Source organism: Larus michahellis, chromosome 5, assembly GCF_964199755.1.
Source record: "Larus michahellis chromosome 5, bLarMic1.1, whole genome shotgun sequence".
Lineage (NCBI taxonomy): Eukaryota > Metazoa > Chordata > Aves > Charadriiformes > Laridae > Larus > Larus michahellis.
Window position 1 is genome coordinate 28,557,115 of NC_133900.1, and position 22,834 is coordinate 28,579,948.

General features: G+C 39.1%; 1 long non-coding RNA gene across 1 annotated transcript in view; it reads right to left on the reverse strand.

The window, feature by feature from the left end:
• Positions 1-1,391: 1,391 nt before the first annotated feature.
• LOC141744073 (uncharacterized) overlaps positions 1,392-22,834 on the reverse strand; it is a 37,365-nt gene continuing 15,922 nt past the window's right edge. The window contains exons 5-11 of the long non-coding RNA XR_012587331.1: positions 15,421-15,545; positions 14,876-14,915; positions 14,145-14,238; positions 13,412-13,507; positions 8,809-9,018; positions 5,656-5,745; positions 1,392-2,254 (exon numbers count right to left, since the gene is read on the reverse strand). This is a non-coding gene — a long non-coding RNA (uncharacterized LOC141744073). The remainder of the gene's footprint in view (positions 2,255-5,655; positions 5,746-8,808; positions 9,019-13,411; positions 13,508-14,144; positions 14,239-14,875; positions 14,916-15,420; positions 15,546-22,834) is intronic.

Genomic DNA, 22,834 nt, shown 5'->3' on the forward strand with positions numbered 1-22,834 from the left:
GGTTTCTGGGGCGTCTGCAGAGAGCAGGTCAGCGGCAAGTAGACAAACATACGGTCACCTGGCTTTTCCTATGCACAAACTTCCTGCACCCCGACATCCTGGTCTGTTGGGAGAAAAATGATATGCCCTTCCAGATGAGGGTCTCTCTGTGCAGACAGATCAAAGTTCTGAGCTTGCAGGAACTGCACAGGTACAATGGGGTCAGCACTAGCATGGTATGTCCTGACCACCGCTCCAGGTCGGATCCTAGCCAAAATCCCTTTGGAACAACAGCAAGAGCATTACAATAATGTTACCTGTTGTACAAGAGGGCTGCACGTTTTCCTGTAGAGAACTCTAAATCTTATTCCTGGTTCCCCAACCAGGGGGTGTTTTAATTGTCCCATTAATAAAGCCTTAAATATCAATTGCTCAGATGCCAATGATGTTAAAAGAAACATAAATATGAACTGTCAAAGTTTTAATATCCCAGTGACCGTAAGATACTTTACTGCATATGCACATGCATTTTTGATGGAACTGCACCCGCTTCTGGAGCAGAGGCCCTTCCTTAGTTAAACAAGGTATGAATTAATAAGATTAACATGGTGCTACTCTAGTAATATTTGCCCTTGTGTACCACTCGTGGATAGTATACGGTATGTGATATACTCCAGTCCTCCATACGTTAATTCCGGGTCACAGTTTAATTAGCCCATGCATAATATATTTAAGGGATCTCTATTTGTGATGTGATTGCTTTTGTGTTTCCCGTATCTCTACTCCAGGCTGGGGAAGACCATGCTGGTGCTAGCAAAGGCACAGCAGCCTTTGGAAATCCTTTGCCAGCGACGGGGTGAGATGAGAAGCAGCAGTACCACAATCTTCCACATTAAACTCCCATCTCCCCAGAGCACTCTCGTAAGAGTCTCAGCCAGCCTGCGTTGCGTGCCTACGCATAGATACTGATCCCTAGTGATTTTAGCTACTTCTTTTCCAGCATGTAAACCCAAAATTGTTTCCAACACAAATGTCCATCTTTGGGCTACAGCTGAAGAGTGGCTGATTACTTTCCTATAAAAGTCAGACCTTGCGTGTTACACAGAAAACTATAAGTGCTGACACTGAAGCTTTAAAATGTTTCACAGAGAATATTTTCAAGAAGCAATCCTGTGAGGTCCTCTGGAGTCGTCACAAAAAGCTCACAAATGTAAAAATAGTATTCTACTGGTCTCCCTTCTTTAATTTGTATCTTTTGCCTTGTATAGAGACACGGTCTCTTGACTGTAGTAATTAGGATTATGATTTTAAATTATTCAAATTACTATTATTTGGGTTTATAAATCAAAAGTTGCTTATAGTCACAAAATATGAATTAATAACTCATAAGCATATGTGTAATACTGAAGTTTGTGTCAATGTTTAATTAAGGAATTACTGACGAAATTAAAGTCATCTAAACAGTATACATTAAGTATAGTCAAAGATACAAAGTATCACAAAAACAAAAATCTAAGGAGTTTGAGGGCATGATATCAAAAAGAGAAGTATATCCATATAATTATTCAACACCAAACACTAATCCAATGATAAAAGCACTAAGGGTTTAAAGTAATTTGGCCAGCACACAGAAATCGCTTTGCTACAATAATCACGCGCTCAGACTAATTGCGCACCTGATTCTAAAATAAACCTCACAGCTTAAAACATTAAGCAGAGGGTTAAGACACTGATTCTGAGGGTGATAAGATACAATTATGTGTTCATTGTGTTTTAGATAGGGTTGTTTCAAACCTCAGCGCTAGCTTGGTCTACAGCAATCCAAGAGTCAGACCGAGAATGTTTATTGGACATACGGAGACAGACTTTTCTTTTCTGGTAGTACTACAATTTGCATACACAACATACTGACAGGGTAGCAGGGAAAGAAAGAAACAGAACGGTTAATTGATGTCATTCATACATACCTTAGGCTCATTCATTTCTTTAATATCAATTTAAGTTAGTCCCCACCACTTTTCTGTATTTCTGTGGTCACTGGTGGCGTTTCTTTCTCAGACAATATTGTCCTTTACACAACCTGTGCCTTGAAAAGGTCTGCAGGAAAAACCAAGCCATCTAGATTGCTGAAGATGTCCTGTCCCTCCTCACAATAACAAGCTGTATCTGAGCATACAATTTAAATCATGTACCTCCAATTATAAACCATAAACCATATCTTTGCTTCGCTGTTTTCAAATTCTTCTGTACTGTCTTCATTCCAAATGAGTGCCACCTGTTTCCAATAACAAAATACCTTATTAGTCAATTGCTATCAATTAACCTTCAGCAACAACACACTGCATTACAAAAGGATTATGAATGTAGATCAGATCACAGTCCATCACAGGAAGGGAATTAGGTGTATACATAATCAAAGTCCATTACACCATATACTGTGTGTAAATTACCACAGCAGGGCAGCATCAGTGTTTTCACTATATCAGAAAAACCCTTGGTGCATACTAATACTTGTTGGAGCTTCTCGTGTGATGAAGGGACCTGGCAGTAGTTAGTAATCTGACTGTGGTATTTGAATTTAACTGAATTTTATTCTCCTGTCTTTCATCCGCATCTCACGTCAGGACACATGATGCATTTCTTGTGCCTAAAAAGAAATATTCTTCCCCACAAACAAACAAACCAACCCACAATCTATTAATGCAGATTATTTACACTAGCATAAAGAATTATGAACCTGAGAACACAGAAGGAGTTATTTCACTACAGAAATTAATCCTACATATTTATACACTATACACGAAGAATTCCTAGGTTTCTCCTTAATTCTCATGTTTTCTTGGTATTCAGATGTCACATTTTCTTTCTGTTCTTGGGTCTGTCAGATCAGCAGATATGACTGAACTTGTGGTCCATCCTAATTCCAGTGCCATGATGAACCACCAGCACCAGTGGAGTCACAGCTGACAATTAAAAACATAACAACTTACTGTTGAGAACTGGCAAGCGATGCACTCAGCAATCTGACACTCCTTTATTTCTAAAATGCTGCCTCAGCTCCTAAGCTTCGTGATCCCTGTTAACACCAGTACAGATTGGGAAGCTGAACTCAGACGTAATGACTGCAAGCTCTTAGAGATCATAGCCCTGTTACTAGACACCAAGCTGAATGGACTGCAGAAACAAGTGACAGCAAAAATGTTATTAACTGTTCCCAATAGTCACTGCTTTAAGATACAGATTCAGCCCAATATTCTCTTTCTCTGGTCCTTTGTCATAAAACAACACGCATGAGAAAAATCATCCTTTCTCTCCAGCTGTAGATTTTTGTGTCTACCATTGTCTTTTCTTGCTCTATTTCACTCCTGACATTCCTGTGTTTTCCCAAATATTTGTAGTGTTGGCTGGTTTAAGGAAAAATCAAAATCAAAGTTGATCTCCTAAGGACTAATTTTAAAGTAATACAGACTTCCTGTATTAATGAACTCCCTGCTTAAAGTCTAACCCAGACTCATGGAAGCCAGGGACAAAGGCCACTGAAACCAATGGGGCCTCGATCTGTCCTATATTCAGGAAACCCTACTGTGTCTTGAGGCAATACCAGCTGCTTAGATAATAATTCCACTTTCACAGAGCCATGACCTGTAGACTTGTCTCAGAGGAACCTTTCTCCAGGATTCCCTGTTACGATCTGTGCATTTTAGAGTGGAAATATGTCTATGTTCTCACATCTACTATTGCCTCTTCATCTTCAAAAGCAAAATGAAACTACATCATTGGACCTGATCCTGGCAGACTTAAGGCTAATACATTTTTCCATCCCACCACACACTTGTGGCTTCCGCAGTCATAACTTATGTGTAAGTATGCAAGTGCATGGAGACAAATGAACCAAATTATCACACCAACCACAATGACCTAACCCCAGATGAATGCAAGCCAGCAAGAGGAAAAGAACACTGTATTTCTTAGGAAAATGCTGTTTCTTAAGGATCAGTTTCATTTTATCAAGGCATTTTTGTTTCTGAAGGAAGAAGCAAAAATGCAATTAGAGGAAAAAGCCTAACATATGAATGTCATACGTATGGTGAAGCGCAGATAATATAGTGTTCCGTATTTCATCCTACTCCTCCTTAGCTTTCTGGTATAGTGCAAATGAGAAATTTAAACTTTGGCAAAACATCCACAAGCTTCATTAAGTTGTAGCACTGTTTAATTAATAGTAGATTTCGAAGTTGCATCGTTCTCTGGTCTCTTGTCATATCGTTTGTAACGGGATTTCCTAACAGGAGCTGAAGAAATAAGGTTAAAGAAATGCAATGACAACTCAGACTATGAATTTTGGCTTGTACTTTACAACCACTCGGTATAGGGGGGAAAAAAGTATATTATACACTTTCTATTGGTTTGCAGCTTTGTTCTTTCCCCAGTGCAAACCCATACAAAACCCAGTTCTCAAATCCTCTGCCTCTGGTTCTTGATCCCGTTCTTTACCTTGCGTAGTTCATGTTCCCTTTGCTTCCTCCATGGCATGGCCAATCCAACATCTCACTGCCTCTTTCCTCCCAAAACCATTTCACCCTGGAGCCCTCCCTCCCTGTCCTGGTCCTTCCCATGAGCGGCTGAATGGAGGCTGGCACTTGAAAGCATCCTGATACGTTACGTCCCAATTTCAGAGTGCTTTCTTGCGACAGTGCTGAACACACCTGTGGCAGTCAACGGACTGCACAGGTACATAACTGGAAGCAGACTTGTGGATTTGGGGAACCCAACATATGTTATGGAGGCTACTGTTTAACAGAGGTAGTTCCCATGCCCCAACTGATGTCCCTGTGATCCATCACAATGCCCACCAAGAACCAGTAAAGTGATGTCCTTGCTGCTGCTGAAATCAAAGGCAAAGTTACCACATGTTTTGGGGGTGCCGGTTCAAGGCTGGGAATACAGTGTCTGCTTAATTAGCCCCCCATTTGCCAACTGCCTAAACACTTTTCCAGACCTGCATTCCCAATTTACACCACTGTAAATGAAGGAAGAGCTATGTACTCACTTAGTCATAGTAGACCTAGAAAGACTTTCTCCATAGTAGACCTACAAAAATAAATTACTAATACTGAAGAATTTGATCTATGTAAAACCAATTCAAATGCCAGGAAGCATCATACGTGCAATATACCCAAAACTAGGCTTCAGCCTGCAAAGAAACTGGGCAGAAAATAACATTTGTCCCAAAGTCCCACCATGTGATGCACTTCCCATTGTCTGCACATGCGAGTACGTTGGTGTTTCCATCCCAAAGGCATAGATGACAAGAGAAAATATACAGGAGCCTGTACAATAATCCTGCTAAAAGCTCTGAAGAGAAATCTCACTGATCATGCAATGCTCTAGCTTATTGTTTGGCCATGGAAAAATACATTACAACTTTATTCCAGCATTAAAACCGCTAACTTACTTTGGACATAACCCTTTCCATAACCTGTCCCCATTAAATTATTTTACTACTACCTTGCTCAGAGCATTCATCTCTCTATTATCCATAATTATTTCAATGTGCTCCCTTTTGCCCTTTTGTTACCACTAAGACAGCTATAATTACAAAGCTGTTTCTTGTCCTAGACATCCTTGCATCACTAAGAGCAGTAGACCTCCATCAGGCCACGTTGTTAATCTTACCTATAATGACAGAACTTGTAATATTCTGGAATCAAATCCGTTTTACAGCTCGTTTTACAGCTCCGGGGTTAGTTGTAACAGTGACAGCTCCTGTGAGATGAGATTAATACATCTTTTACAAAACATGTAGAACATTTATTCTGATAAGGTTTTCTGGTAGTTTTAATGTCCTCCGCTACTTGATTTTTTTTTTTAAATATAACTACAGTATTCCACACAGTGCTGCAAAAAAATGTTAGTTTTCATACTGACATCTGAAAAAAAAACAATTCTCCCCTTCACTCTCTCTTTTTTCTTTTTTTTTTTCTTTTTTTTTTTTTTTTTTTAACTACTCAGAGACTTAGAGAGTCATTATGAAGGTTTCAGTTTTAATTCTTCTTAAATCTGGTCTACAAGAAGAGATGCCTCTTATAGATTTCCTGACATCTTAATGACATGGACTTTTAAAGATGTTTTTTCTTTATTAACTATACTGGAAAGGAAACCAACATCAACTGCTTCTAGGAGAGAAACAAAACAAAAAAAAACCACCACCAAAACAGGGACTGGACATTAAGAATTTTGTAAGTCTGAATTTAATATGCTTGTTTCCAGTGGCAGGCGGCTTTAGGAACCAATTACACATAACGTAAGTACATTGAAATTGCTGCTGTGACTTACATTTATGGGGTGTGATACGAATAAAAGACCAGCCTGAATTTTGAGCAGACAGGTTCTCGGCAGCAGATCAGAATCTCTTTGAACTTTGGGGGAATTAGATGTGAGCTGACATTTGTGGCTTTGGTTCATCTCCACAAGGTTTCCCAAAACCAGAATATCAAACCCAATTTCCTCAGAAATTGAAGTTGGTCTGATCTACCTCTGAACTTCATGGAGGCAGTAAGTGAGTAAGGTTCAACAAGTGGTTTACTGAAGTTGAAGGATTTGAAAATTTGAAAACACCATCCCAAATGTGAAAAAAAACCATTTATGGTTACACAAGCAAGAAAGTTTGTGGTTTATACAGGGCAGAGTGCACGCAAACATTACAAACAGGTGTGGGAAAGCTCGTTTTAAATATCTTGTACTTTCTTTTTACCAAAATACTTCTGTGTGATTTTTTTTGTGTATCATAAACCAAATTAACAAGATTCAGATACTATTAGCTCTACTGGAACTTTTTATAGCTGCTGTATTTGAATACGCCAGTGCTAGTGCACTGATGCCAGCAATCTTTTTGACTCTGTTTCCTAGGACTATTCCCTTAATCAGCATAATAATATCATCGGACTGGTTATTATTCATCCCAAGAAAATCCTATTGATTTCACTGGGGTAGTATTAGACTTTGAACAGTTACAGATGCTGGATTATACTCCTGGCAGCTTCTTATGGATCTCTCCCATCCTCCTCTGGTTTCTGCCCTCCATGGAGCTTCCCTCAGTAGACCCGTGTCCTCTATAATGGTTTCACCCAGAAGCCTTCACCCTACCCATTAGAGACCAGGTGTTCTTTGGGATGTGAGTCAGGCCAAAAGGCAATCAAAGGTTGTTCTAACATCTATTACTTGAAATTGTGCCTTGTTATGTTGAAGAGTCAATTAGCTGTCAGATATGCAATTAAATCAACCTATGTTGTGTCTCATTAAATCAGATATGAAGCGAGGAATGATTTTTTTTTTTTTTTTTAAGACAAAGATTATCCTGGTCTGAAAAACACCTGAGCAGCTTCACTGCATAAAATTTATCCTGGAGCTATTTGGAATAAGATTGCCAAAATGTCATGTGTCCTTTGACTCATTGACTTTAATGAGAGCTGAGTGGCTGAATCTTTATCTACTGCTTAGAAATTTGGGATCAAGGGAAAGGCATGTCTCAATTCTATGAAAGCATAGTATTGCATGTATTTTAATTGCTCTGTTCGCACTTACTCATCAAGACAATGCTGAAACACAGGACTAAAAAAGGTAACTCCCAGAGGAGTGATGGACGATTTCTTGTATCACTGCAGCAAAAGCAGTTTACAGAAACAGTCAAAACACACTTGACCAACAGTCTCCCAAGATGGAAACTAATACAGGAACAAAACATTTATGAAATTCAGAATTTTTACAAATTTCACAGGATCCAATTCAGAGGATCCTCAAGATTTCACTTCTGAAGTCTCACTGAATCCCATACTGTAATTCCTAAATACCATTTGAAACACTTTGTATTTCCAGCGATTTCAAGCTCCAGTAGATGTAAGACCTAGTCAAGAAGCAGGTATCAAGAAACAGGGAATGCTCTCAGAGAAATGTGGAAGGCAGGCAATACTATAAATTATAATTTAACGTAAAAATAAGAAGGGAAATAATATTGGAGACGTAGATCTGCACTATTCTTCCCTCTTTATTTTCATTATTTAAAAAAAAGGGGGGGGAAGGGGTGAAGACATCTAGAAGTCTCTCTTGCCTGCCAGTTACTTCTAGTAGTTTCTGATTATTGGCTTAACAAGCCCCAGCTGACTGATAAGGACTGAAAACAAATAGCTACCGCAAGTAATTAACAATGGCTAACTGGGCTTGTTTGGACACTTGTTTGTTGTGGATGTCTCTTTTTCACTATTTTTGTTGTAAAAACACATATTTGAGAGCCAAGAAGTCTGCCAGGGTGACTGACAGGGTCCAACTAGTCAAAGAGGTCTCCATGTGCCAGACATTTTTCAAGACTTATTTTAACCCATATCAATTTCAGTATTGAGTCATCTGCAATTGGCTGTTAATGAAAACCACAGAATCATTGACTCGCCTAGGTTGGAAGGGACCTTTCATATCATCTAGTCCAACCATCAACCTAACTCTAACATCAAATTCTGCTATAAAAGGCAACTTCTCAGGAAACAAACATAAACCAAAGACAGGGATCTGGGAGTGAGCAAGGAGTACAGCAATGTGAGGTATGAGCACCACATCCCTCTGGTGGGAGGGAGCCAGGGGTTTGGGGAGGTTGGTTGCCTCCCACATTGCTTCAGGGGCAACATAAAAACGCCCTGACCCTTACCCTCAGAAGGTTGTAAGGTTGTCATCTAGCCCTCAAGGTTTAATTCAGACTAATTTAGCTCCTGCTGTGCTCAGAGGGGCTCATAGTTGTTCCTGATGTGCTGTCTTAATGCCATGAAATAGCATTTACATCACCTGTATGTTGCAGCTCCTCAGTGGTTCCAGGGGAGTCACAGCAGCGGAATGCAAGTCTTCGTTGCTGTGCTGGATTGCTGGCTTCCCACCAGAGGATATCCAACAAGCAGTCGGGATTGTCTTCTCCAACATAAGAGGCAGAAATGCCAGTTTGGGAGGCTTTTCCTTTCTCTAACAGGAATCCTCAGTCTGACAGTCATGTTAAGAGAGCTGTAAATACATGATATAATAATATGATATTTCTGCAGGTAACTGAAGCATTATAATAGACTTTGTTATCTGATGGTGGTTGATGCAAGTCTCCTGTAAAAATGTGCTCAGGCAGGTCACTTGGATCATCATGTTTTTCCATTTTGGGCTTTAGCCAACCTATCTAGCAAGATGTTTTCTGACAGGCTCCTTGGCACATAAAACTTACCAGTTCGTGGTAAATCGGTGGAGAGTTACATCTAGGATAAACACAATGCCTTTGTGAGCTTTTAAAAAGAAGGGCTAAGACAAATACATGGGTCACCTGCAGGAGGTTACCAACACCAGAGCTTTCCATCTGAAGCCCACAGCTTTTTAATGTGCCCAGTGCATGTGGTCACAGGAGATTCCCAGGATCCCTGTTCTCAAGAGAAAAGCAGGAGGTTTATAGGTCTTGGAGTGAACACAGCAGAATAAGAAACATGGGTGGTATGATTTCAAACCATTGGTGCACTGGTTTGCTAGGTACGGCACCAATAATGTCATACAGCTGAATTAGTGCCTTCCCAGACACAGGCATGGGCTGTGAAGCTGATCAAGAGTGTGGTAAGTAGCTAAGGGATTGGGAAAACATGGGTCTATACAAATGCTCCCAAATCCCAGGTGCAAGTCAGATTGTTGTGGTTTGTTGCATTTTTTTTAAATAAAAACACGGTTAACTTTTAAAATTGGAGGACTCTGGTTCCCACTGTTGGAGGTAGACATTGGAATTTCATGAAAGATGATTACAGAAATTACAGGGAAAAACTCTCCCTCCCAAACTGAATTGGACTGGTACGAGTAAAAAAAAAATGAATCTTGCATTTCCCCTCCTGCTTGTGAACAGCGGAGGCTGCTTTTGCCCCTCCGGCCCAAATCTGCAGCTACCCATTTATCCTAGGGTTGACTGAGGCTCAGAGAAGGGTTAAATCTGTGTGAAACCTCCCAGCATCCTCCCCCCGCATCTCCTTTCCAAAACGTGTTTCACTTCTGTATATTTCTAGTCATACTAAAATCAAACAGCTCTTTAGCTCCATTAGAAAGACAAATTCAGAGAGAAACCCAGCTCAATTTTAAGACTGGGGATTTAGACAGACTCACATCAGACATTCAGATGAGCTTAATTCAACTTAAAATGCATGTAATTTGGCCATAATATTTCTTCCTCTTTTTAGCTCATCCTTATATGATGTCAAGAAAAATTTAGAAGACACACAGCAGACTCTAATGATGTGTTCCTCAGTCCGTGGTCTCTGCTAGTATGAAATCTCTCACAAGCTATTACTCTGTTTAGCACGCCCAAGAGTTTCTCGTGTACCTTTGGTAAGTGACTACATTGTTTTCAACCTTGTATGACTCGGGTTTCTAAATGCAAATGTCTTAGTAAACTTTGCAGTTGTCTTAACCTATCCTCAAAGTAATCTTCAGATTAAGAGTGAAATGAAAATTCAAGAAACAAACTGTCCCTCATTTGCTAAAAAGTAAGCCTTTCACTGCTAAGATCGTAACTTTTAATTAGGCAAGAAATAAATATATGAGAGTTGGGCAGACTATAAAACTGTAATTACCTTTTAAAATTACTGCTAACAAGCAAATTAGCCACAGCACGGAATAGCAGCAGATCAATAACAACAGTAAAAGTAAAAAGATTTTGCTGATCGTGTATTGTCTGTGGATGCAAACTGTAAAAGAGGTCCCCGCAGGCCTCACAACAATAACCTACAAAAGAATGAGACACAAAGGGTATCGAGCTCAAAGATGCTTCAATTTCCCTAGGTGGTGAGCACTCGTCCCATCAAACCACCTATTAGTCACAAACTCATACAACCAAGAACTCTCAAGCCTCTTGAGGTCTCCTGTCATCTTGAAAGAGGTAATACCAATGAGAGGCACTAGTTCCTCTTGAAGCATGTTTAGTTTATTGTTTTTCAATGGCTCAAGCAATTTACGATGGTGATGCTGCCAACACATATAAATAAGTTTGCACATCCACTCTTCAGCAAAGGTCTGGACGCTCAGTGCAAATTAGTTAACTCTGAGAATTAAAAACAGTAAGTGGGCAGAATCACAAGATTTTGCCACAGAACAACAGAAAATGTGTCTTTTCTTCACTTGCTTTAAAAGTTGTTGGCTGACATATTGCAGCAATGGTACATTTACAAATGTTTTGTATTGTTGTATATTTCATTAAAATAATTATAACTTTTCTGTATCTGACTTTGCTACAGCACACTTTTAATTCTTTCTGAAAACCCTGAATGATACAGCTATGTTTTGTAAAAAAGTCCATTTTTCAATACTGAATACTGATTTGTATTTGAAAAGTGAAAAATGTTTCTTTTAGATATCTGACAGTAGGATTTCCTTTTTTTCTTTTACTCACTATACATTGTACCCCAAATAATGGAAAGAAATTATCTCACTGAAAATAACCTGTTTAGGTATCCGATGCCGTTGGTACATTTTCAAGAGCTATGTTTGTATGTTTGCATACGTATACATTTTAAGCTTTATACAAACCATAACGATAGGTTAATTTTGAAATAAGTTAAGCACATATAACACAAAATACCCTCTGTCAAAATGTTTGCTTATCAGCAAAGCAATAAACAGGCTTAGGAAATCTTTCAGATAGGATATTAACTGTATTTAACAGTGTATATAAACAGTTACACGGTTTACCATCAGAAACTGCACGTACAGACCATCATTTTAAGGGTAAAGATGTGTTGTACGGCAATGGGTTACAGCCTACCTATTATGTAGCCATTGTGTATGTGAAGGCTGAAAGGTAGGAATAAAGTTGATATCCATGATGATATATAAGGTCTGTTCTACTATTCTAATTATTCATTACAGCCATCCTGCTTATTGTTATGCCATTAATTAGTCAGAGTACGTTTTAAGTGGCTGTTCTATTAGTTGTCTTTTCTTGTCCAATTTACAGCAATAGCAATCAATGTTTCTTCCATACAAAGCCCAACCAGCATTCAAAAAACTCCTTTTAATTACCTTGAGTTGCGAGTTGCATTCCAGAACACCAGAAATACTAAATGCTTTCAGCTTCACCAGATACATTTAAAGATGATTCACTGTAAATAGCTTTTAGGCGATTTATCACTCCAGTATTTGAACTCACGCACTAAATGGGAATTGCGTAGAAAAAAAGTAGTGCGTGGTCACATATTTAAAGACAGCGGTCATATATTTTAAGATATTTTTTCTGGTGACATACAAGGAAACCTTAATTCTGCTACTGCTACATTTTGAGCACTTGACTTTGCAAACAAAACAGACTGTACATGTATTTGCATGTTTTATGTGTTTTAGGAGGAAAAACAGTACAGTACATTAGCTGCAGTCAGAAAAGAGACTGTAATTTTTAGATGACACATACCCTGTGGAAAGCTGCCCACACGAACACAGCAGGAAATAGCTTCAGTCCACTGATCCCCTCTTTTACTCTGGATAAAGCCCTGTGCAGAACTGATGTGGACAAGATGGGTCTGTTCCTGATGGGATTAACTCTGCCCCCCATGCTACCAGCCAGGGTGGTGGTGGAACAGCCTCCCCAGCAAGGGATGCTGCAGGACCAGCTAACGCAGCAGCCAAACTTGGGACATGGCACTGGGGGAGAGTCCCCAGGCATCCACAGACACCGTGGGCTGGAGGAGAGCCCTTAAAGCCTGGTCAGGCAGACAAGAACCTGTTAAAATTCATGGTGAGGGGAGAGGTGGATGAACTAGAGGAGCACAAATGTCCTCTGGATATGAAAAATGTTCACTAGGTCTCAGTCAGTGGGGCAAATAATAATTGTGAATCAGAGGCTGGTATTGCCTCCACCGCATTATTCAAGGTATGCTTCATTTCATTTTTAATATAAATATCTGTGTTACTCTGTGTGCCTGTGGTTTCATATTCCCAAGAGTGAAACTGGGGAAGAAATACCTGTAAAGGTGACTACAGGGCTTAAATTTTAAGTCCCTAAAGCCTGGGAGCTTTAGGTATAGGCTTGAGCCATATGTTTTATTTATTTTAGGAAGGGTCCCCTAGACATATTATTGAACCAGCCTTGGTTACTGTTATTGATATCTGACATAAGGTTATACTTAATCACTAACATTTAGTACCACCGCTATGAGGAATCTGAAAAATCCAGTCTGACCAGCCAATCTACCATTATGGGAAATCCTTTCCAGACCCCAACAGGCAACTGCATAAATAAAGCACACAGCAAAATATCAAACCAATGAATAAGCTGTCATATAAACAAGCCAAACAAGCTAGTAAAAACCACACTAGCATGTAAAGCAGGAGAACAGAGATCTCTGCCATCAGAATGAGACATATGAACCAGGACAGCAAATGTACGTACTTGCAAGGGATGAGGCGATGGAGGGGCAGGCAGAACAGCTGAATTGGAGCTCTGACTCCCACTCGGTGGCCACACACTGGAAGCAATAAGCAGCACCTTTTTAAAAACAGGAAAAGAACAAATATATGTTTGTAGTATAGGACTTGGAAATGTGTGAGAAAATGGACAATGGCCTTTCTTGACTATTAAAGTTTGGTGAAGGGAGTTTTTCACTATTTCTGTGCTGGACCCACGCATGACCCAGTCGGCAAGCAGGGTTTCATCTTTATAAAATTAATCTGAGTGCAGATTTCAAAAGCTGGCAAACGTTTCCATGGATTTGTAACTACTGAACCTATACCTTTCAGTGCAGTAAGGGAGATTTTAGGGGAAATCCTAACCCATCATAGCCAGCTGAATATTACATTTTACTTTTTCATTCCTTCAGGAGAGACAAGCACACTCTTTATAAAAACAGGAACTGAACAGATAAGTGGCCAGTTCAGCAAGTGCTACAACTCGTACACAACTTGTGACAATTAAACTCAGTTTAGGTTATACTGGATTCACATTTTCAAATTTTAAAAAGACAAGGAATTTTACATTGCCGGAGAACAACTGATCCTTAAGTCACTAAGGTGAAGCTGAGTCCACACACATTTACACCAAGAACGTGCTTAGCCCAGCCCTGTATCTATTCAGTCCCACCATGTAAGTTCCAAATTAGCTCATTTCCAATAGCTGTATTAAATACCATTTATTTCTCTTCCAGCTTCAATGTTGCTGAATCTGCATTCCAGCTGAGACTCAATAGACATTATATCCAGTTTAGCCTTTTTTTAGCCTTTCTGCAAACATGAGAGAAGTAAAAATCATGCTGATCATGTACACCACAGTTACATTAAAAAAAATTAACAGACTAGTAACAGATGCTTTAATCACAGTGTTGCACACAGTAACCATCCCCTTTTCCCACAAGCTAAGTCTGTAATTACTATGTATTTGCATGGGGGACTCAGACATGTGGCTGTAATGACAGTTTTTTGCCTTATTCTTCCCCATTAGTGTTGCTACATTTTTATTTTTAAAGTAGAAAAAAGAATACACACAATGTCTAAAAAAACACACACTGAGTATTTTCTAAGAAATTAGTGGGCAAATCTGTCAATGGAAAGTTATTATGTGCCACTGAGTGTGGTTTTAAAAAATAAAACCGTCTATGAGATTTGTGATATTGCTCATGTGTACTCTACTCCTCCAAAAGGAAGCTAGCTAAATTTTTTAAGAATAAGTTTCACAAGAGTATTTTTTTTCTTCTCACTCAGAAACGTGTTTAATTTGGGAATAAAAAATGTTATTTGACCTGTTGTGATGGATCAGATGTCTGAGTCACTACACGAACCTCATTTCAGTTAAAATCGAGTCTCTGCAAAAAGGGGGAAATACCAGTTTAAATCCATGGCTCCTGGTTGACGATTTCCTTACCTTATTTCCACCAGGAGGCAGCGGCAAGAGTTGCACGGCACTGCAGAGAGACAGAAAACAAAGATTGTCTCTTTGTAGTTCTGCCATCAAGTTTTATGCTCTTCTTCCCCATTCATCTTTAACCCAAATTCCCAAATGCCCGTCTGATTGCCCAATGATAGTTAGAAGCCTAGATAAGCTCTAAAAGTACCTTCTGAGCATTTAATTTTCATCCTTACATCATGTAAAATTCCTAGACTCAGTTCAAGACCAGTATGTGGAAAACAGGGTGAATACAAGTTGATTAAATGGCTAGTTGATGAGTCAATTATGGAGAAAAGGATTTCATGAGGGAATGGACAGAAGTTGTAATGAGAAAATAAAAGGGAAAGATGTGGGGTGGATGCCAAATATTGAGAAAATAATAACCTCTTGTGGCATTTAATTATTGTGCTTTGGTATTATTTTTTTCTATTTCGACACTGGGATAAAATAGGGGAGACAATACTCTATCTACCCTTGTCAAAATCAGTTCTTGTGGCTTATGGTAGATTACAGCCACCTACCTCTATTTGAACTCTTTGCCAATCACAGTTGGAAGTAATAGGATATTACAATCGCAGAAGTAAGTTGAAAGCATCGCAGAGATGACTTAGTTTGATTTATACTGGTCAGCATAGGTCCCCGACACCTGTAACAGCAAGGAGTTTGGTATCATCTGTTCACACAGCTTGGCTGCTTGTCAATGTATGAATATCCTTGAAGAGTCATAAACGAGGTCAGGTAAGTGGCTTCCTACACGTGTTGTGGAACTTGTGTATTGCAGCTGTTAATGTTTCCCAGCCCAATCTTGGACGCAGCAAGATGTCACCAACTGTTCAGCTTTTGATTCCATTGATCCTGAGCAATTCTTCTGCCCTTCTAGCTTTTGTGCCTCCTCTGTACCTGGTTCTTTTATCTCTTTGTTTTTTTTCCTTTGGTTGTCCTCCTTGGCAGGAGCTTTCTCATCCTTTTTCACAGCTTTCTGTGGAGAGCCTCGTTAAACCTTTCCTCGAGTCTCATTTTCTCTATATTTCACACCTTATCACTGGCTGATCTTATCCTTCCATTTAAAATAAATGCATGTAATCTCTCCAGGCTGTTGGCACGCATCTACCTTTCTGCTTCAGAGCTGCCAGCCAAACTGAAATTTAACTCTGTTATTCTGACATTGTCTCTGATATGACAAGCCATCATCTCAATACGGCTAAAATCAAGATCCCCCTTTCTATTTTTTTCACCTCTTAGCTTTGAGCAGGGTATTTTATCCTAGATATCTCTTCTTTACATTCAAGTCTTATACTTGCTTTCTGTGATGCATAGTTAGGATGCAGTCTTCACCATCTGCCTGTACAATGAAACTTGGGTATCAACCATATCCTTGGACAAAGCAAATGCAAGTTTGACCAACAAATATCCATCCAGAAGAGTATTACTGCTAAGATAATTTTCCTAGCTCAATGCTTTGCCAATGGCTGCTTTCTCTGTGCATTCACCTTCTCTGCAGTGTCAGACATAAGCTCTTTGACTTTGCTTTCAGAACTCTTCACCATCACCCATGTCCATTCATTATCAAATGATTGACTTCTGCCTTGGGTCTTCAGTCTGCTCCCAGCTCCAGCCTCTCTCGTATTCCTGTTAGCCATAGAAATACCTATCTTCATACTTTCTACCATGCTGCACATAGAGTTACCCATAACTGCCTGTGAAATTACTTCCTTAACCTCCTTCCAATCCATCTTTAAATCTCTCCTTGACAACAGTTATTTTGGGGGTACGCTCTACAACTGCACAGGGTGCTGATCCTTGTTTCCCAGTGCTTCCTCCTCTGCATCTGCCCTGCATCCACCCGTTTTCTCTCTTCTAGTATTTGGGAAATGCTCGACTGCAGGGATTCGTTCTCTATTGGTACAGCAAGTAGTCAAACAGGTTCCTGGCCCATGATTGGTCTCTGATTCATGATGGTAGCAAAAAGAAATAACAATAACAGTAATAAACAATAATAATAGGAACAACAATAATAAAAGAACCTAAGAAGGCTTTAGATATTTCATATTAAACATGCTTCATTGCAGTTTTCTGGAACATGACATAAAAAAAGCACAAGCAACAGCAAGGAAGTATGGGGGGTAAGGGGAGAAACAAAGCCAAGTGAAATAAAAATCATGTCTTAAGATGGTATTTTATACTTTCTTTGTAAACTAATTCTGGTCACTGAAAAAAAAAAACCAAACCCAACCCCCAAACCCCTGCAATCTAAACAAACAAGCAAGAGCTAAAAGCAGGAAGGAAAAGAAACAGTCATAGGAAATGAGAGGGAGACATACAGATGACACACAGCATGTCAGACAGAAATAATAATACAAAGCCAGGAAATTGTTGTCCCCTAGTGATGACTTTGGCCCACAGTCATGCATAACACTGCTTACCCCACCTACCCATATCGTTTGGAGAGTTAACTATAATGCATGCTTTTATATTTATATTTACTCATTTTTATATGAATTCCACTTGCAGAGCTTAAGGAAAACACATCTTTCTGCAGTTACTTATTTAAGGTGGATGCTGTCTCAGTGCAGAACTAGCTCACTTTTATTGCCTTTTACCTCCTCATCTCTGACATCAATGGGAAATCACCTCCTGTGTAACTACCTAAACACATCTGTGAGAAAAAATTTATGCCAGAAAATAATATTACACTCCTGACCAACGTCCCCCTAAGAAAGGAAGTTTGGTGATGCAGACATTACTTTGTCCCTCCTCTCTGCGCCCACACAAGAGAGACGGATGAGAACCCGGCTTTGAATGCTTGACTTGCACGAGGCTCCTTCTGCTTTGCTGGCACCTTTGTCTTTGGTGGTTACCAGGCAGCTTGTTGCGTCCCTTGTATCTGTCTCTTGGAGCAGATGCTACGAGATTTTTTTATGACAAAGTCCTGTGGAATTTGTACTCATTTTTGAACGCATGAATTTTGAAGAACTCAACTGTTCTTCTATTGAGTTTTTGGTATACTTGGCTATTACAAAAAGCAAGGAAAAGATTAAAATAATAAATAAAAAAAATGTTAGGCTCACTAGCAGATTTCTGGAATAATGTATTGCCTTTAGTTTTAAAACTGGAATGTTTCACAGTAGCATTAGTACGACAAACAAAAGCAAACCCAAACAATTCAAAGGACATTAATTGTTGATGTTCAAACACACATTTAAGAAACAGAAGGAATTTTGGACTAAATAAAAGCAGAAGCAAGGAGAGACAGCTGGGAGAGGGGAACAAGAAGGCTTGAAACTCTGTGCCAACAAATGATAAAGTACAGTTTTTACAAGCCTACTTTCTTTATTCTCTATTCAAATAAAAAAAGCATTTTGCTACTGTCAGTAACGTTTATGCACTGACTAAAGCTAAAAGCACACTGTGTGAAGTTCAGTTTTTTATTCAGCACAGCCTGTGTAAAATATATGCAAAAAAACCCAGTGCATTGTACTCAAACTTAAGTTTCTTTTAAAAAAAAAATAAAAGACGCTGACCTTGCAACCTTTCTGCACATGAGTAGTCACTTTAGGTCAATACTAACCATCCAGGTATTTCAAAGCACTGTACATGCATTCATTTATCAATGGGAAAATTAAGGCACGTAAAGACAAGTCCAGCAAATAAGGATTTACAGGATGAGGTCCTAATTTTTGTCTGTCATATTTAAACTGATTTAAAACTAAATACCTTCAAAAGCCTGAGGTAAAATACAGTACATATAAGTTAAAGAGGCTTTAGAAAGCACAGAAGATAAGAAGGCTAGAACAGTAAGTTCAGTGCCTGTTTATAAGCTTTGGGTTCAGCATTCATTTGTTTTACAACTGCCGAGCCTTTTTCAGCATTCTCTGGCTTCCAAAAAATACATTTTAAACACACTTTGAAAGAAAACACTGACATAGTTGTATGTGTACAAGTACATGTGATTGTATTATATATAAAAAAACTAAATATTTCTGTACAGGGTGGCGAAACTGATATAATTTCATTGAAATCACAAGCCATGGATTAGAATTTAGTCATATCATTAGGTAAAACATAAAAGGTTCAGAAAGACACATTTTAAACATAGTTTTCCTGGCCACAGGCAATGAAGACAGTCTTCCTTCTAGTACCCCTGTACTAAGGAAAGTGTATTTCTTTCTTTAGGTCTTCTTATGCCAACAGTTTTTGAGCAGAAGTTGAAATCAGTGATTTGCTCTGCCTAAAAAATCGATGGCTTGTGCATTACATGCTACAGAGGGGTCCAAGACACACACATGGAGCTGCATCTAAGAAAGCCATCACAGTAGCCCAGAACAATTCCACAATTTTATTTCCATGAATTACACCCCTCCTTTGTTGTGGTTCCCAATAGTCCAGATCCCTACAGAAAACCATTCCTCTTTTGCAATGAAGTGGCACACGCAAAGAAACCTTTTCCTGGTCCAAATATGTGCATTTGTAAGCTTTTAGTGCAAGCACCATGAATCTTGGGTGCTTTGGCTGGAGCAGTAGAAAAGGTAACTTTGTACTAGGGAAAAAAAAAATCCCTCCACAAGCCAAAAGCTGAAGCAGCATGGAGCCAAGCTGGGCAAACGAACAAGTGGAGATGGATCTTACGCGGGGCTGTCAATGCAGTAATGAGGAGAACATTCCAACGGTAAATTAAATCATATTGAAGCTGTATTGCAAATGGCATGTTAAAAGCATGGAAGGAAGGAAGGAAAAAGAATCACTATTGGTGCAAGATGGTAAAGCAGCACCAAAAAATGACATGCATTTCACAAAAAAATGGGTTCTATTATTAGCACAGGATTTTCGTACGCTTTAAATCAAAACTGGCAGCTCAATATGGGCAATATCAGCCTAAGTTTTGTCCCAGATAGTAAGCAGAACCAGTACAGATCAAACCAAATTCCTCGTGTTGGGAATGAATGCTGCTCGTCAGAAAAGCATCGTGATGAGCTGCTGCAGGGAGACAGCCCTACAATAATCAATCATCAATCAGTCATAGAAAGTGCTTATTCTGCCATTATACAAGGATCTTCATTACTGTATGTGCACTGTTCTCAAGAGAGAAGAGATGAAGGTTTCTTTCAATGATTAAAGCAATAGTTTTCATGCAGTAAAACACATTTAATTCTAGGGAAACAAAAAACAAAAAACAAAAACAACAAAAAAACAACAAACCAAACCTAAAATGGGAAAAAAGTACCAAACGAGTAGATAGAAGCAGTAGTATTAATGAAGGATCCGTATTCTTCTATTTCTTACTTCATTTAAAAAATGCAAAATTATAACTTTTCCAGTTTAGTAAAGGGGGAAAGGATATTATAATCCACAGAAAAATATTCTTGAAGAATTTAGAACTTAATATTCCCTTTCAAAATGACAGGGAATACTGCACTGATCCAAATTTTGACAGTGGAAACTGACCCAGTGAAATGTGTGCCCCTTCAGAGTAAGCTATTTTAAGCTCCATGGAAAAAATATTGAATTATATTAGAAGGTTGATAATAATATTATTTTAAGGTAAAGATTAAGTATCTAAATAAAACGTGTACAATCCTGAGTATAAATGCAAAATCAGAGTGCAAAAATGGTTTGAATCTGCAGAAGTCTTTTATATTATAATTCATAACTCTTGAGATCTGCAGATAATAATATTAAATCCCCTGGAAAAGGGGGGTGGAAGGAGAAAAAACATTTCTGCTGTTTATTTTTGAAACATAGGCATTTTCTTTCCCTTAAGTGAGCCTACAACCACCCTGGCACCTATTCTGCACCACTAAATAACAACTGGATGCTCATGCTTGGAAAGCTGGGTGAGGGAAGCAATTTAAAATTTATTTTCATAGTGGAAAATAGGTTTTGCCAAAATAGTTTCAGTTTATGAAAGGAGAGAACAGCTGTATTTGGTTTATAATAAATCTTTCACAAATCAGTAAAAGCAAATAGACAGCACAACTGTAACCCATAAAAGTGGAAAATATTAAACAACAGACAGTGAAGTTGTTAAACTTTCCCACAGATGCTGTTGGTAAAAAGCCTCTGCAGAATACATACATGAAACGCGCGTGAAAAGCGAACCTGAAGGCAAGGGGCATTGGAATGAGGCAGAATTACTTATAGAGGAATATCCTGTTAAGGTGGCTATTCTGGGTAAAGAGGAAGGTGTCTCCCGCAGTTTCCTACTCCCATTACTGAATGTTAGTGCAGAATAATTACTTGCTTGCCAAAAATGACAGGACGTTGACCCTGCAGACTTATTGAATTCGTACTGCTTGCCTCCAGGCCATGTCGGGGGTTATTCAATTTTGCCCGAGGAGGACAATCTATTATGAGAGATGAGTCAAGAAGGCATCTTCTCTGATTGCCCACCAAAACCATTATCTCAGCGTGGAGGGGGCATGAGCAGCGAGCGGACGGACAAGGCAGCGCTGATCCCGATTACCGGGGGACCAGATACAATTTGCATTACGAGCAGCAGTAGAGCTCAGGGCAATCAGCCGGGGACGGAGCCACCGGTCGCGTGAGCGCCGCGCAGCTAATTGCTTGTGCTTGGCCTGGCAACCTTCACCCTCGCAAGGAGGAGGCTGATTGGCTTGATCTGCAACCGGGTGAATATTTTTACACTGACAAAACCGCACGAGTTTTCCCCAAAGGGAAAACCAAATGTTTTAGGTGCGGTATGTTTTTACATCTCTGACACCGCCTCTTGTTACAGCATAATTGTTTGATGTTGGCGTTTTTCAGACACTTAATGAGAGACAGTCGAGGCACAGCTTCATTTAAAAGAAACAGACTAACAAAACCAGCAGAAATGTTCCCGTGGAGGTAAAAAACAAAACGGGGAAAAAAAACCCCACAACCAAAACACCACAAATAGAGGACTAATTTTTGTTGAAATATAAATATGTGATCCTTTGCAACAAACTCGCCCCAACATCAATGGGAATCTTTCCAGTGGCTTTTAATCACTTTAAAGCAAGCACCTTTTTCAAATGAAGGTCCTGTTCTTACAAGGTTTTTACAGGTTCCTCAGCTTTGAAAGGAGCAGTGCTGTATTACATACCTGCACACAGTTGTTTAATTTATGGAACTAATTGGACATGTAAAATATATCAATGTTTTCCAGTTCTCAAAGCATATGGTCTTCCCAACATTGTCTGGTGCTAGGGAAATTGATCTGACACCTGACTCAAAGCAAAATGAAACCATTGGAAATGTTATGTGGCTCATTTCAATGAGTTGGGTTTTATCTGAACCACATTAAACTCTTTGCTTGTGAGAAAACAGAAACTTAGTGCAGGAATTAATGTGAAAACACAGGTACCAACACTGAAAAATGCAATGAAAAATGCAACAAAACCACCAATAGTTTCCTCAGTTCTGTTCCTAGAAAAGGGGGGAATCATCCTCCTAGCCTTGCACCCGATTTTCCAATATTTTGGATAGTCTAGAAGTGTAAAACTGTGATGGGAAGCTGTTATCTCAACAAAACAATTTTACAGATTCTAACATCCAAGAAAGCCTGAAATTTCTTTGTCTAGATTTGAAAGTTAGTTAAAACCTATGGCCAGTATGCTTACAAGATTAAAGTCAAACATGTATTTCAACACATCCTAGTAAACCTTAAAAAACCACTTTGCACTGTTTTGCTGTCCACGTTAGCATAAATTATCAGTTTTAAAAAGAGAACAGAAAATTCTAATATTAACCATGGATCACCAAACCCAAGAGCAAGGCAAAGTGGGTATAAACACAAACTAATTTATTCTGCCATGGTGACTGGTCTGTCACTAGCCTGTGGGACAGTTGGATGGGTACAGTGTGTATGTATCTACAAGTTACCAAACTGATTCCTCTTGAAACCACATCTTTGATTACAGTGAGGGGAAACAAAGGAAGATGAAGACATTGTGTCAA